At 40.8% G+C, this 12,491-nt stretch overlaps 1 protein-coding gene across 2 annotated transcripts in view; it reads right to left on the minus strand.

Moving 5' to 3' along the window:
- CNKSR3 (CNKSR family member 3) overlaps positions 1–12,236 on the minus strand; it is a 134,509-nt gene extending 122,273 nt beyond the window's left edge. For both annotated transcript variants that reach the window (XM_073894121.1, XM_073894120.1), the window contains exon 1: positions 12,219–12,236. The gene's annotated coding sequence lies outside the window, so the exon portion shown is untranslated. The remainder of the gene's footprint in view (positions 1–12,218) is intronic.
- Between the last annotated feature and the right edge of the window lie 255 nt (positions 12,237–12,491).

The raw sequence follows: 12,491 nt of genomic DNA on the forward strand, positions 1-12,491 counted from the left end.
GAAAGAAAGAAAGAAAGAAAGAAAGAAAGAAAGAAAGAAAGAAAGAAAGAAAGAAAGAAAGAAAGAAAGAAAGAGAAAGAAAGCCCCGATTAATCTTGACTCCAGCAGCAGAACTCTTCTGTGGCTCTGTGGGGACACTGGCTGCCCAGGCCCTCAGTGTCCAGGACACCCTCCAGCTATTTGGAGGAAGTTTCCCAGATGGTCTTTCAATGATCAGTCAGGCTACTTTTCATTGCAAGACACATATCTTCCTCCCTGCTGTGTCCGTGAAAAAACAGGTAAAACACTAACTGTTATGCAGTCAACAGAAAGCCAACTGAGAGGTATGTGTTTATTTTCTTTCTTTTCTCCAAATTTACACCTTACAAGGGTCATATCTCATTAAGACAAAAGTAAGTCACCAGAGCATTAGATCTTTACCAGGAAAGAAAAACAAAAATTACTTCTCCTTAAGTGACTTAAATCGATTGGGGGGTCATTTTTAAATTAAACAAATGTAAAATAATATTTTTTTATATTGGGGATATATTTTTACATCTTAAATGCAATTTTTACTTTTTGGGAAAGACATGTTCCAAATCTTAGGAATATTTCTTTTAAAACGTGGCCTAAAACAAAGAAATGGTGTAAAAAGTAAGTGGTGCATCCATGTAGCAATCAGGTTACATACAGTACAAAATGTAACTGCAGTAAACAAACCCCAGCAGAGCCACCTCAGCCAATATCCATTCCTAAACATTGCTACAGGCAAAACTGTGGATCTGCCCTAGGAACAAGGAATCCACTATACATTTGGACTTCCCCATTTTTCTTTGTTATGATTAAAGAACTGCCTTTACCTCGATTAAAACAACCAAGCATATTTGTATTAAAGGTTAAGAAAGGAGTAAAACCATGGCTTCATGCCATTTTAACTATGAAAGAACATGAATAAGATGTAACTGAAAAGTTCTTACCTGAAGAATTCTTTAGATAGTAGTTTTATAAAATTCTTGTTTCACAGTTTTTCACTTACTGCTTTGATCTACTATTTTTTTCTCATTAGGAACTCCCACTGACTCCAATTTAAATAAATACTGTTTGTTTTGAGATCGGCTTCCATGGGAAGGCACTGCTGAGACGTCTATAATGCATTCAGTACAGCAGAGTTCTTCCACAGTTTCTTTTTCTCAAAGTATCTCACATTCTTGTTCCAACATTTGTGACTTTCAACATAATACTATATTAAAATCATTCTGGAAATGTATCTTTCATCTGAAGATCTCACAAAACTTCGTTTTGTTAATACAACACCTCCCTGCCCCATCCCTTCCAAGAGCCATTGAAATACAAAGTGTTAACATTCGTTTGTTGAGAAGGTTAAGATAAGAAAGTTAAGAATTTTTTTGTGCAGTAAAAGACCTTTAAGATGATTTCTAGGCTGTGAGCTCTCCAAATGTGATCCTCAGACAACCTGCAAATTTATTAGAAATGCAAATTCTCAGGCCCCACCTGGATCTATTGAACCAGAAACGAGGATTGAGCCCAGACAATTAGTTTTACCAAGCCCTCCAGCAATTCTCATCCAGGCTAAAGTCTGATAACCACAGATTCAGTCCAAGCCACTTATTTTATAATTGAGGCATCTAAGCCTAAAATTGTTAGTGTCAAAATTAGAATTGGATTCCAAATCTCTTGTAGCCTTCAAAGGCGTGAAACACATCAATGCAAATCTCAACTCCTTTTCCCCTTGACACTACTTGGTTAGCTGCATCTAGTTGAGACACAGGTTCCAAACAAAGCTAGTTTAGGAAAGGGAACCCCATGATAATTGTTTTCAAAATCCCGCCCCAATTCCCTGTATTCATTCTCCATATCTCAACTTTCATAATTTGTTGTAGAGTAAACAGAGTATTGAATTTGGACACTGGAGAATTCAGGTCTAGTTGTCTCTACCACTAACAGCTAAGTGCCTTTGGACAAATCACTTCTCTTCTCTTCTGCTTGCATCTCTATAAAAATAAGAGAGTTGTTTGTATAAAATTGTATTAGAATTTAAGATTCTCTATAGCTCAGAAATTTCAAGATTCTCTGATCATGAGTTTTGTTTTGTTTTTGTTTTTTTTCTTAAACTTACCTCTACACCCAACATGGGGCTTGAACTCACAACCCTGAGATCAAGAGTCCCGTGCTCTACTGACTGAGCCAGCCAGGCACCCCTCTGACCATGTCTTCTAAATAAATGTTCTCATTGTCACCATGCCAAATGGAAAAAAAATCCATTCTCTGGTGACTGATCAGAAAATCCAAATTCCCAAGGTTTTCATTTCACTGTTCCTCCATCCTCCATCTTTAAAATAGCAAATGTGCTACTATTGTTCAAATGCCAAACTATGATTTTGTGGTCATCAAAGCGAATTTAAAGAAAGAATTATAAAACCAAACAAAAGAAAAAGACTGACCAACAACACTGGATATTTTAACTGTCCCAAGAATGGAAATTTAACATGCACAGAAGTTCTATCTGAATTAATATTTGCATAGTTTACTTTGTGGATTAACCAGAGGTCAAAATAGCAAGAACATTTTTTAAAATATTTAAAGTAAAAAGTGTTATAATATAGGTTAAAACATTGGCAAGGCTGTTACTTTTCAGTTTGCTCGTGTGACATCATATGTTTATAAGACATGGCTTTTAATACATAGGTGCTATTACACACCTATGCAAAACAGCTTGCAACTTCACCGAAATTAAAGTGTAACAGTCCAGAAAGTGAACCCACCTCGACTGCCAAAAACTCACAGCACCAGTGAGAGAGAGCTATAGGGTCCCAGACTGCAATTATGTCGACCTCTGATCATACTTTCAAAGCAAGACTCTGTATAGGACATTGACATCTGGAGTGCTGATGTATTTCTTAGACTTCATATCAAGGAGACAGCATCATTAATAAATCCCACACAGTGTCTTCCCATCTCTTCTTAGGATTCTCTAATAATTGCTATTTAATAGGAAGAGGTCACTTTCCAAGAAAAGACCAAAGAGAGCTGCCTTATGAAGATCCTCTTTCTACCCACCAGCAAGTCATTGTCTCCTAACTTCGACACAAGACTAAAGTCATAAATTCATTCTGGATTTTTAATTTCTGTGGAAGAATGCTTTTTTAAGGATAAGAAACTTAACAGTTAGACACAGAAATAGAGATGTTTTGAGCTCCTAAGTTAAATTTGAAAGTATGTGAGAAAAAGGAAGAAAAGAGAAAATAACATTACTTCAGGAAATTTCACAAGTTGTTTCATTAAAACAAGCTACAGCAATTTATAGAGAAGAAAAACTGTAAAATCAGGATCACTACAGATTAAATTAACTTCTTTTGTTAATAACCACATAAAACTACTTCTACATTTTATTTTCTATAAAGAAAGAAAACAAGAAGTACAAAAGGAGTTTAATTCACTTAGTGACTTCATCTAAAGATAGTGGACATTAAGGAAATAAAAGCACAATATTTTAATGGTGACATTACATATATTAGTTAAGCAAAGAAAACTAGCTAGAAAGAAAATGGCAGAAAATTTAAGTAAGTAATTTTTTAGGATAGGAATATTATATGCTTTCGAAATATGTTTCTTAAACAGAAAAACAAGGGAATGAACTGGGTACTTATTTAAAAAGCCATTAAAATATACCCTAACTGGGGGGGTGCCCGGGTGGCTCAGTTGGTTAAGCGTCCGACTCTTGATTTCAGTTCAAGTCCTGGATCTCAGGGTTGTGAGATCAAGTCCCACGTCAGAAGATTCTCTCTCCCTCTCCCTCTGCCCCTCCCCCCAACCCTCTCTCAAAAACTATATATATATATATATACACACACACACACAAACACCCCCCCTAAGTGGACCTTGTGCATATACACTGTATATCAAAATATTCTATATCATGCCTATCCCTTACTCCCTCTTACTGGTTGTAACCAAATCCCACGCCTGCTGCAAAGGAAACCCATCATATGGACTGGACCTGGAAGTAAACTGGCATAGGCACCATCGCCCCACCCCCTTCCAAGGTAAGCTCAGTTCAGAATCCTCAGGCTGGACCAGACCCAGGTCAGTCTGGGGGGTGTTAGGGAAGGGACGACACCACTGAAGAAAGCCTCCTCCCATCCCGGGGACAGTTCCTTTGGGTACTGTTTTCCTGTCAAGGCTTATTATTATACTACGACTTCTGTTGTTCTTGGGCTCAGTACAAAGAGACTTCAGTTTTGGATGAAACCGTTGGCTTAAAAAAATACTTCAGGGGGAAAAAATATCTTTGAACCACGGAGTTAGTTAGGACCTTAGAAGTCGTGCTCCCCGATCCCCCTCAGCCTCCTTAGCAGCGTCTTCCAAATGTTCTCTCTCTGCTTCCAGCCCAGGCCCTCACTCTGGGAGAATTTTCTCCACTGCTTCACCAAGACAATACCGTCCACTGGGAGGGAATCCCTTCAGCTGCCTTGAGGCCTTTGGCAGTATGAGCTGATTTAATCCCAACAGTAATTCTCTGTTTTACAAAAATGGCCCAGAGAGGTTCTGAAATTTACCAGCATCACAGAACATTTCTCCATTGATATATTCGCCCTCTATGTCTAAAAAGAAGCATCCCAGAGAGTTGATGACACTGTGCTGTATCATTGAAGTTTGCTAAGAGAATAGAACTTAAATGTTCTTGTCAAAAAAAAAAAAGGAAATATGTGAGGTGATGGATATGATCCGTTAAGTGACTCAACCCGGGGGAGCCCTTTATAGTGTGTATATATCAAATCACCATTCATCCACTTCAAATATCTTATAATTTTATCTGCCATTTGTCAATTATACCTCAATAAAAGCTGAACAAAATAAAAATATAATGAAACGAAATGAAACGAAACGAAATGAAACGAAACGAAGTGAAGCATCCCCACCCTCCTTCCCGCTTCACACCCCACCCAACCACCTTGCTCCTGTTGTGTTTTGTCTTTTCATCTTTGCCTCCCCAGAGCCTGATACCGTACCAGCCACGTGATAAGCACTTAATATCTGCTGAATGAATCAATCACTAAGTCATTTGACCAAACTTATCACAGAGTCTTTCTGGAAACTCTCTCTTCTGCTTTCCAAAACGTCTTGCTTTTCCCAATCGACCATTTTACTCACAAGTCCTCTTTCTCAGTCTCCTGCATTGACCCTTTCCTCCGCCATCAATATATGTTCTTCCTACCGTGGTCCAGGGAGATCTCATCCAGCCCAGTCACTTCCCTTATCACTCCTCTGTTGACTCCTCTCCCGCCCATAACTCCTGTTCCAATCCCTTGCCTAAGCAGGTGTCCCCCCCCCCAACTTCCAAAATATATCTCGACATCGATAATGCGCCATTACATCCAGTTAAACTTGTCACAAGTACCATTCACAATCCTGTTCCTAGACCGAAATCTACTCGTCTAGTGTGTGTTAACAGCATCAATCGGCTGCCCAAACTGGAACCTCAAACGTTGCCTTCTCTTCTCCACTGATGTTGTAAACCTTAGAAGCAGGAGAAAAGGGGAAAACTGGGAAAGAGGGACCGAGAGTTTTGTGTTTGAACTTATCCCACCGCTCTTCTTTGAGCTTTACACATGTAACAGGTATGCAAAACATTTCACGGACTTCAACTGAGATGTGCAGAAAAAATGTACTTTCTTTAGTTTGTCTTTTCCCCAAGTCTAGTAAATAGAAAAACAAATTAAAAGCACAGTCTGATCCAGGGATGCCTGGGGGGCTCAGTCGGTTAAGCATCCAACTCCTGATTTTGGCTCAGGTCATGATCCCAGGGTGGTGAGATCAAGCCCTGGTTGGGCTCTGTGCTGGGTGTGGGGCCTTCTTAAGATTCTCTCTCTCTTCCTCTCCCTCTGCTGCACTCCTACCCCCCACTCACCTGCGTGCGCTCTCTCAAAATAATAATATTAATAACAGTTCAATCCAATAATTTAAACAGACCATTTAGGGAATGCCAAGTCTCTCTTGGGAAAAACTGCCTAGTGTCTCAAGAAGCCTCCCTGTCTTCTGCTTCTTTCTTGAAATGCTATCCGGGCATATAAGAACAAAGGTGTGGGGCGCCCGGGTGGCTCAGTTGGTTAAGCGACTGCCTTCGGCTCAGGTCGTGATCCTGGAGTCCCGGGATCGAGTCCCACATCGGGCTCCCTGCTCAGCAGGGAGTCTGCTTCTCCCTCTGACCCTCTTCCCTCTTGTGCTCTCTATCTCTCATTCTCTCTCTAATTAATAAATAAAGTCTTTAAAAAAAATAAAATAAATAAAAAAATTTAAAAAAAGAACAAAGGTGTGAGACGGAAGTGTCTTTGAGGTCTGGGGGAGACACTGGGGTTCACAACATGACTCCAGATTTCCTTGCCATCCTAGGTGTTGGCAGAACCTATGATGGGGTCCTCTTAGCCTGGTCTGGACCAGAAGGGCTCTGTGGCTGTTTGCACCTCACGTGGGCTCCCACCATCCGCCTTCCCTGAGCTGAGTGCTCTGGGCCCCATCGAGCCATGCCCGGGCTGCACTGCCATACCTCAGCATTGGCTTCATTCCCATACAGGAACTGAGGCTGAACCTCAGAAAGTACCCACACTGCCATGTTTTTTCTGAGGCCACGCCCTACGATGGCTGGGCAGTATCTCCCTTCCTTACTCTTGGTACAACCCACTGACTGAATGGGCCCTCCCCCTCTCAGAGACTTGGACCGACCTACTTAACCTCCTTCACAAGCTCTGTTTCCCTTCTCTTCCCCAGCAGCGCTAGGGTCAAAAATGGGTGGCCTTTTCCTTTCCTCCCCCACGTCCTGTCGTCTTCCTTTCTGACTCCATCTATAATTGGGGGCAGGAGTTTCTCCTCTAGAGTGTGAGAGAATTCTGTGAGCTCACTTCTCCAAGCTAACTTGCTGGTATCCTAAAAAGGGAATTAAAAGAATTTGGATAATATTTTATCAAGATAAAGTCTGATATAAATTAAAGCTGATGAAGTGAACTTTATCTGGCAGGCTAAGGGATTTTAATCCATCCTAAGGGCAACAGGAGGAACCACTGACTATTGTAACATGATTACATGTTTTCTTTCAAAAATCAATTGGGGGGCACCCGAGTAGCTCGGTCAGTTAAGCGTCTGACTTCTTTTAAGAGAGTGAGTGAGTGAGGCGCGAGTGAGCAAGTGGGGGGGGCGGGGAAGAGAGGGAGAGTGGGCGGAAGAGAGAGACTCTGAAGCAGGCTCCACGCCCAGCATAGAGCCTGATGCAGGGCTCCATCTCACAGCTCTGAGAGCATGACCTAAGCTGAGGTCAAGAGTCAGACACGTAACCAACTGATCCATCCAGGCGTCCCAAGTGTCTAACCCTTGATTTTGGCTCAGGGCATGATCTCAGGGTTGTGAGATGGGGCCCTGCATCAGCCTCATGCTGGACACGGAGCCTGCTTCAGATTCTCCCTCTCCCTCTGCCCCTATACACCCCCTCTACCTCTCTTAAAAAAAAAAAAATCAACCCGGCTGCTGTGTAGACTGTGGAGTAGATACCAGCGCTTCCCAGAGTCTTCCTCCATGACATCCATGGAAACGGGGAACAAGGGAACAGAAGGAAGTGGCCCCAGGTCCTGCCCAGCTGCCGTGAAGGCTGAGGGGGTAGACATACCTGGGGTCCATTTAGCCACTGATATGGTGCGAATCTGGAAGGTAGGAAGCCGGGTAAAAGGCAACGGCAATAATTCATAGAAGAGACAGTAACTGTCTCAATAGTGCATGGTAGTGGGCATGGGGGAAAGGGAATGGATTTGAGGGATACCAATCAAATAGAAGAAGGACATTATATTTGATTGGACAGCTTGGTAAAATGTGGTGCCAATTCACAGAGATTGGAAGGAGTTTCCAATGTAGTGGGGGAAAGCTTGATGTTCTTGCAAAGTCTGAAGTAAGAAAGACATCACTACAGGGCAGAGGAGTTGCTAATAACATAACTTAGAATTTTTCTAAATTATACAAGACCTTATAGATCATGTTAGCCAACCTGCTCCTTTTACAGATAATAATAATCCTTACTATTTACTGAGTACCTCCCATCTTTTAGGCAATGATCTAGCTGCACTACAAATACCACGTCATTAATTCACACCTAACTCTGTGAGATAGCTGTTATTATTTAGGAGTGAAACAATGGAATCCCTAAGAGATAAGTAACTTGCCTGGACAATTCAGAAATTCAGTCGCAGAGCCAAGAATCAGATCCTGAACTCTTCTGTTGCCAAAACCACTTATTTTCCTATTATCCTTTATCTCTCTAAAGAGAATACAATTTACTTTTAAAACTTGCAAGTTTGGGGTGCCTGGGTGGCTCAGATGGTTAAGCGTCTGCCTTCGGCTCAGGTCATGATCCCGGGGTCCTGGGATTGAGTCCCGCATCAGGTTCCCTGCTCCTTGGGAGCCTGCTTCTCCCTCCCTCTCTCTCTCTCTCTCTCTCTCTCTCTCTCTGTCTCTCATGAATAAATAAATAAAATCTTTAAAAAAAACTTGCAAGTTTGTGTATGTTTTACAATTTCCAAAATGCTTCCATTTTATGTGTAAAGTCACAGAGTCAGTTAATAGTGAGCCAGGATTAGATCTGGGGTTCTGCCTCATCTTCAAGTTTCTTGCCCCATCCCATGCCTTTCCCTTCCTGAGCAAAGTGCAAGATCAGAAAAAATGAAACTACATTTTCTTTATCACCCATGGAGGCTCAACATTTTACCCATACAGCCACATGTATATCTCTGACCTCCTCCTCCATTAACACTGTATCACCATGCCAACTGTCTGCAGAGACTTTGGGTTTCTGGGTGTCAGCAAACCTCTGTGTCATGGAACCCCCACACTCTGTGGTGTCAAGAGCACCATGTGTGGGTAGAGAATGCGAAAATGTGGACAATTTCCAATCTTCCCCAAGCCAGTTCAGATATAGGCTATTACTTCTCTGAGTTCAATTCTAGAAGCCACAGTTTTAAGGCTTTGAAAATGATCTGCACTTAATTCAATTTAAACCTGATGTCTTTTCCTTCTTACAGCGAGAGACATAAAATCACTCCCTCCATTATGAAGGATGCAACGTACACGGCACATGTGGTCAAATGCCCAAACACAGTCAGGATGATGTCATTTCTGCCTTCAACTTAACCATGCCCTAGCCCAAGGGGAATGACTCCCTGACTCATTAAAGAAGTCAGAGCTTCCTACCTGGGTAAGATATATCTGGTGATATGATTTCATTTTTACCATGACATTTCTACAGCATTTGGGCTTTTGCTAAGTTAAGCTTCTTAATGATGTATGTGGTTGGTATAAACAAACGCCAACCTTAACCACCAGCACTGTCAAATTCCTCACATGCTTCAGCACAATTAAGGGAACTAAGTTGTTGCAAGGTAATTATGTTGTATGGATTAATGTGTAATCCTAAAGAACTAGAATATCCAAGGCAAGCATGAACTCTGTTTTGTTACTGTGGGGGAGAGAAGTCAGATGGGTCAGGGAGAAATTCCAAAGCATAGGTTTTGCCTACAACCTTCGTGTTTTGGTAACTCAGAGTATCTAACACTCCTGAATTCTTCAGCTACAGCTGGAACACTCTGGGAAACCCATTCTAATCCTAGGCCTGGCGCTACACCAAAAGTGCTTTTCTGGGAGAAGAGAGGAGCTGGGTATCCTTACGAAATTTCATCTAGAGTTTAAATTGGCAACTGTTTCTACAGTTATCACTATTTTTTTTTTCTGGGAAAGAGAAAGGTTTTTTTTCTATTTGTCTTTGTTTCACATTGGCAAAAAAAATGCTCTACAAATATTCTGACCATATATAAGGTTAGCAAACCAAAGTTTAAAAAGTTATAATTATTGCTCTGATTAAAATGCTTTCTATGTTTTATGTCTACGTAACAGTTCTATAAAGGACTGGAAAAATAAAATACGCTCCCTACACTTAAAGGCAGGATTAATGCAAGGAAGAAAACTTCATAAGCTGACAGGGGTGGTTAGTTCTATATATCAGCTTGACTGGGTCATGGAGTGCCCAGATATTTGGTCAAACATTACTTCGTTTGTTTGTGAGGGTGTTTTTTAGATGATATTAACATTTAACATTAACATTTAAATGGTAGACTAAGTAAAGCAAATTATTCTCCCTAGTGTGGGTAGGCCTCAACCAATCAGCTGAAGACCGGAATGAAACAAAACTGCCGGTTCCTTCCTGAATAAGAGGGATTTATCCTACCTACCTGCTTTTGAGTGAGAACACTGGGTCTTGTCCTGCCTTCAGACTCAAACTGAAACATGACTTCTTCCTCTAAAGGTTTTCAACCAACTCCCCCAAAATTAGAGTCTACTCAACAGCCCATTTAACACCCCTGCTTTCAGGTTCTTCAGATGCCTCCAATTTCTGAGCCTGTCTGGGGTTTTGCAGTACAAATTAGCTTGTTGCAAACTGGTTAGCTTTCAGCATTTCCTAATCTAAGTCAGTAACAACTCACCCTTTCACTGTTCAGTTTCCAAAATCACTTTGAATCACTTGCTGTCATCTCCCCTCTTCTTATGTTTGTGTTTGGGTTTTATGGTTTGTTTGTTTGTTTGTTTGTTTTCAGAGATAAACACATGTATTACTCTACTGGATTTAAGGAGAATTTCCAGGGGTATAATCATCATGTGCAAAAGACTGCCTATGGGCTACTGATGCATGCATGGTTTCTTCAGGGGGTGCTGAAATATTCTAAAATTGATTGTGTTTATGGTTGTACAGTTCTGGGAACTTACTAAACACCACTGAATTTACATTTTAAGGAGGTGAACTGTATGATATTTAAACTATATATCAATAAAGCTATTATATTTTTTTAAAAAACTGCCCATGGAGTTGAAATCCTTAACAATACCAAGGAGTGAAGCTCTATATACCAAGTTCAAACATGGGTCAGAGATGAATGGCCAGCCTAATGAATCAGCAAAAAAAGAATTATAATTCAACATCTCTTCTACAATCCATCCCAACTCCCTAGAAAAGCATGACTAAACATTCCTATAGACTTTTGTGATTGTAATGCAAGATAAATATCTGTTTGAAAACATGAACTCACAATGAATGAATTCAGGTGAGGCAATTTTGTACCATCTGTTGATTCAAAAATATAAAATTTAAGGTGTTGGAGTAGGTTCATTTTAGCTGTTTCTATATCAAACAGCTGTCAAAAGAGCATTTTGTGGTGAACACTTTCTCAAACAGACTTTATTTAATGACATTTTCAGATCTTTCTGTATATGCTGTTAGGTTTAGGGGGGAAAGCATCTTGTTACTTGAGGACATGTCAGAACCAGAAAGCATATTCAGCTCATATTTCTCCACCAATTAAATTGCTGCCAGGAAGTAACAGAACGTCCAGGAAAATTTCAATCAGGTACCAGAAATCTACAGGGATAGCTTTGTGTTTCAGTAACCACTCTGTGGACACAATGAGGGGAAATGACCACCAGAAGAATAACATCTGGAGTTGTCCAAATGCATTACTCCAGACCTGGTCAGTTAAGTGTCATGAGAATGATGATACCATCATTTGAAAATATGTTTCCGTTGAAATGCCAAATGGGGTTGGACACAGGATTATACTCTGTGGCATGGAACATTTGCTCTCCTAACATTGTGGAAAGTGATATTTATTTTTTAGTTTGTGTTTTTATGACTAGCTGATAACTATGTTCTTACTTTGTGGGTCAAAACCTCACTCCCCAAGAAACAAAACAAAAACCCCCAAACCCAGCTCTGAACAGACCTGCTGGCCCTGAGTCTAGTGGAAAGCAAGCTGAGGGAGACTCACATGACCTGGCTTCCAGCTGGTGGCACATTTGCGACATCATGTGAACTTCGTGTGGTCACGGGACCTCTGCCCTTTAGTTTCCTCACTTATTAAATGGGTATAATTATGCCATCCTGACTCACAGAATGAGGTCGAGGAACAATAGGATCACGCATGTGAATGTCATCTATTAACTACAAAGCACTGGAAATGTGAATTATCATTTTAAGAGGACAGAAATATATAAGAGGGGAAAAAAGAAGAAATAAGAAGTGGAACCTGCTCAACAAAGGAAATTCTCACCTCTAATTCTAATAGTTTTAAGATAAAAGAGATCCTTGGATAGTGTCCACTAGGGAAACTCTCTTGATGGCTGGTGTCCATACTAATTACCTGTCGACAGTGACTCTCCCTCTCTGTTTCCGATGCACTGAAATTGTTTCCTGAATGCAGGTTGCTTCAAAGTCCTACAAAAAAAAGCACTCATTGATAACTGGAGATAATTCAACCATGGCCACAACAAGCAAGTCAGCTTATAGAAAACACTACAGAAAGTAATTTTATTTGCCCAGTTCCGAGTTGCCTGACTCTACCTACGCAGCACCCTCAGGGGCGTGTGAGGAATTGAGGTGATTTTTGTTTGTGGACAGTTTAGGTTCCTGAGTC

Source organism: Callorhinus ursinus, unplaced genomic scaffold, assembly GCF_003265705.2.
Source record: "Callorhinus ursinus isolate GAN/ISIS: 27379988/994484 unplaced genomic scaffold, GSC_fseal_2.0 scaffold6, whole genome shotgun sequence".
Taxonomy (NCBI): Eukaryota; Metazoa; Chordata; class Mammalia; order Carnivora; family Otariidae; genus Callorhinus; species Callorhinus ursinus.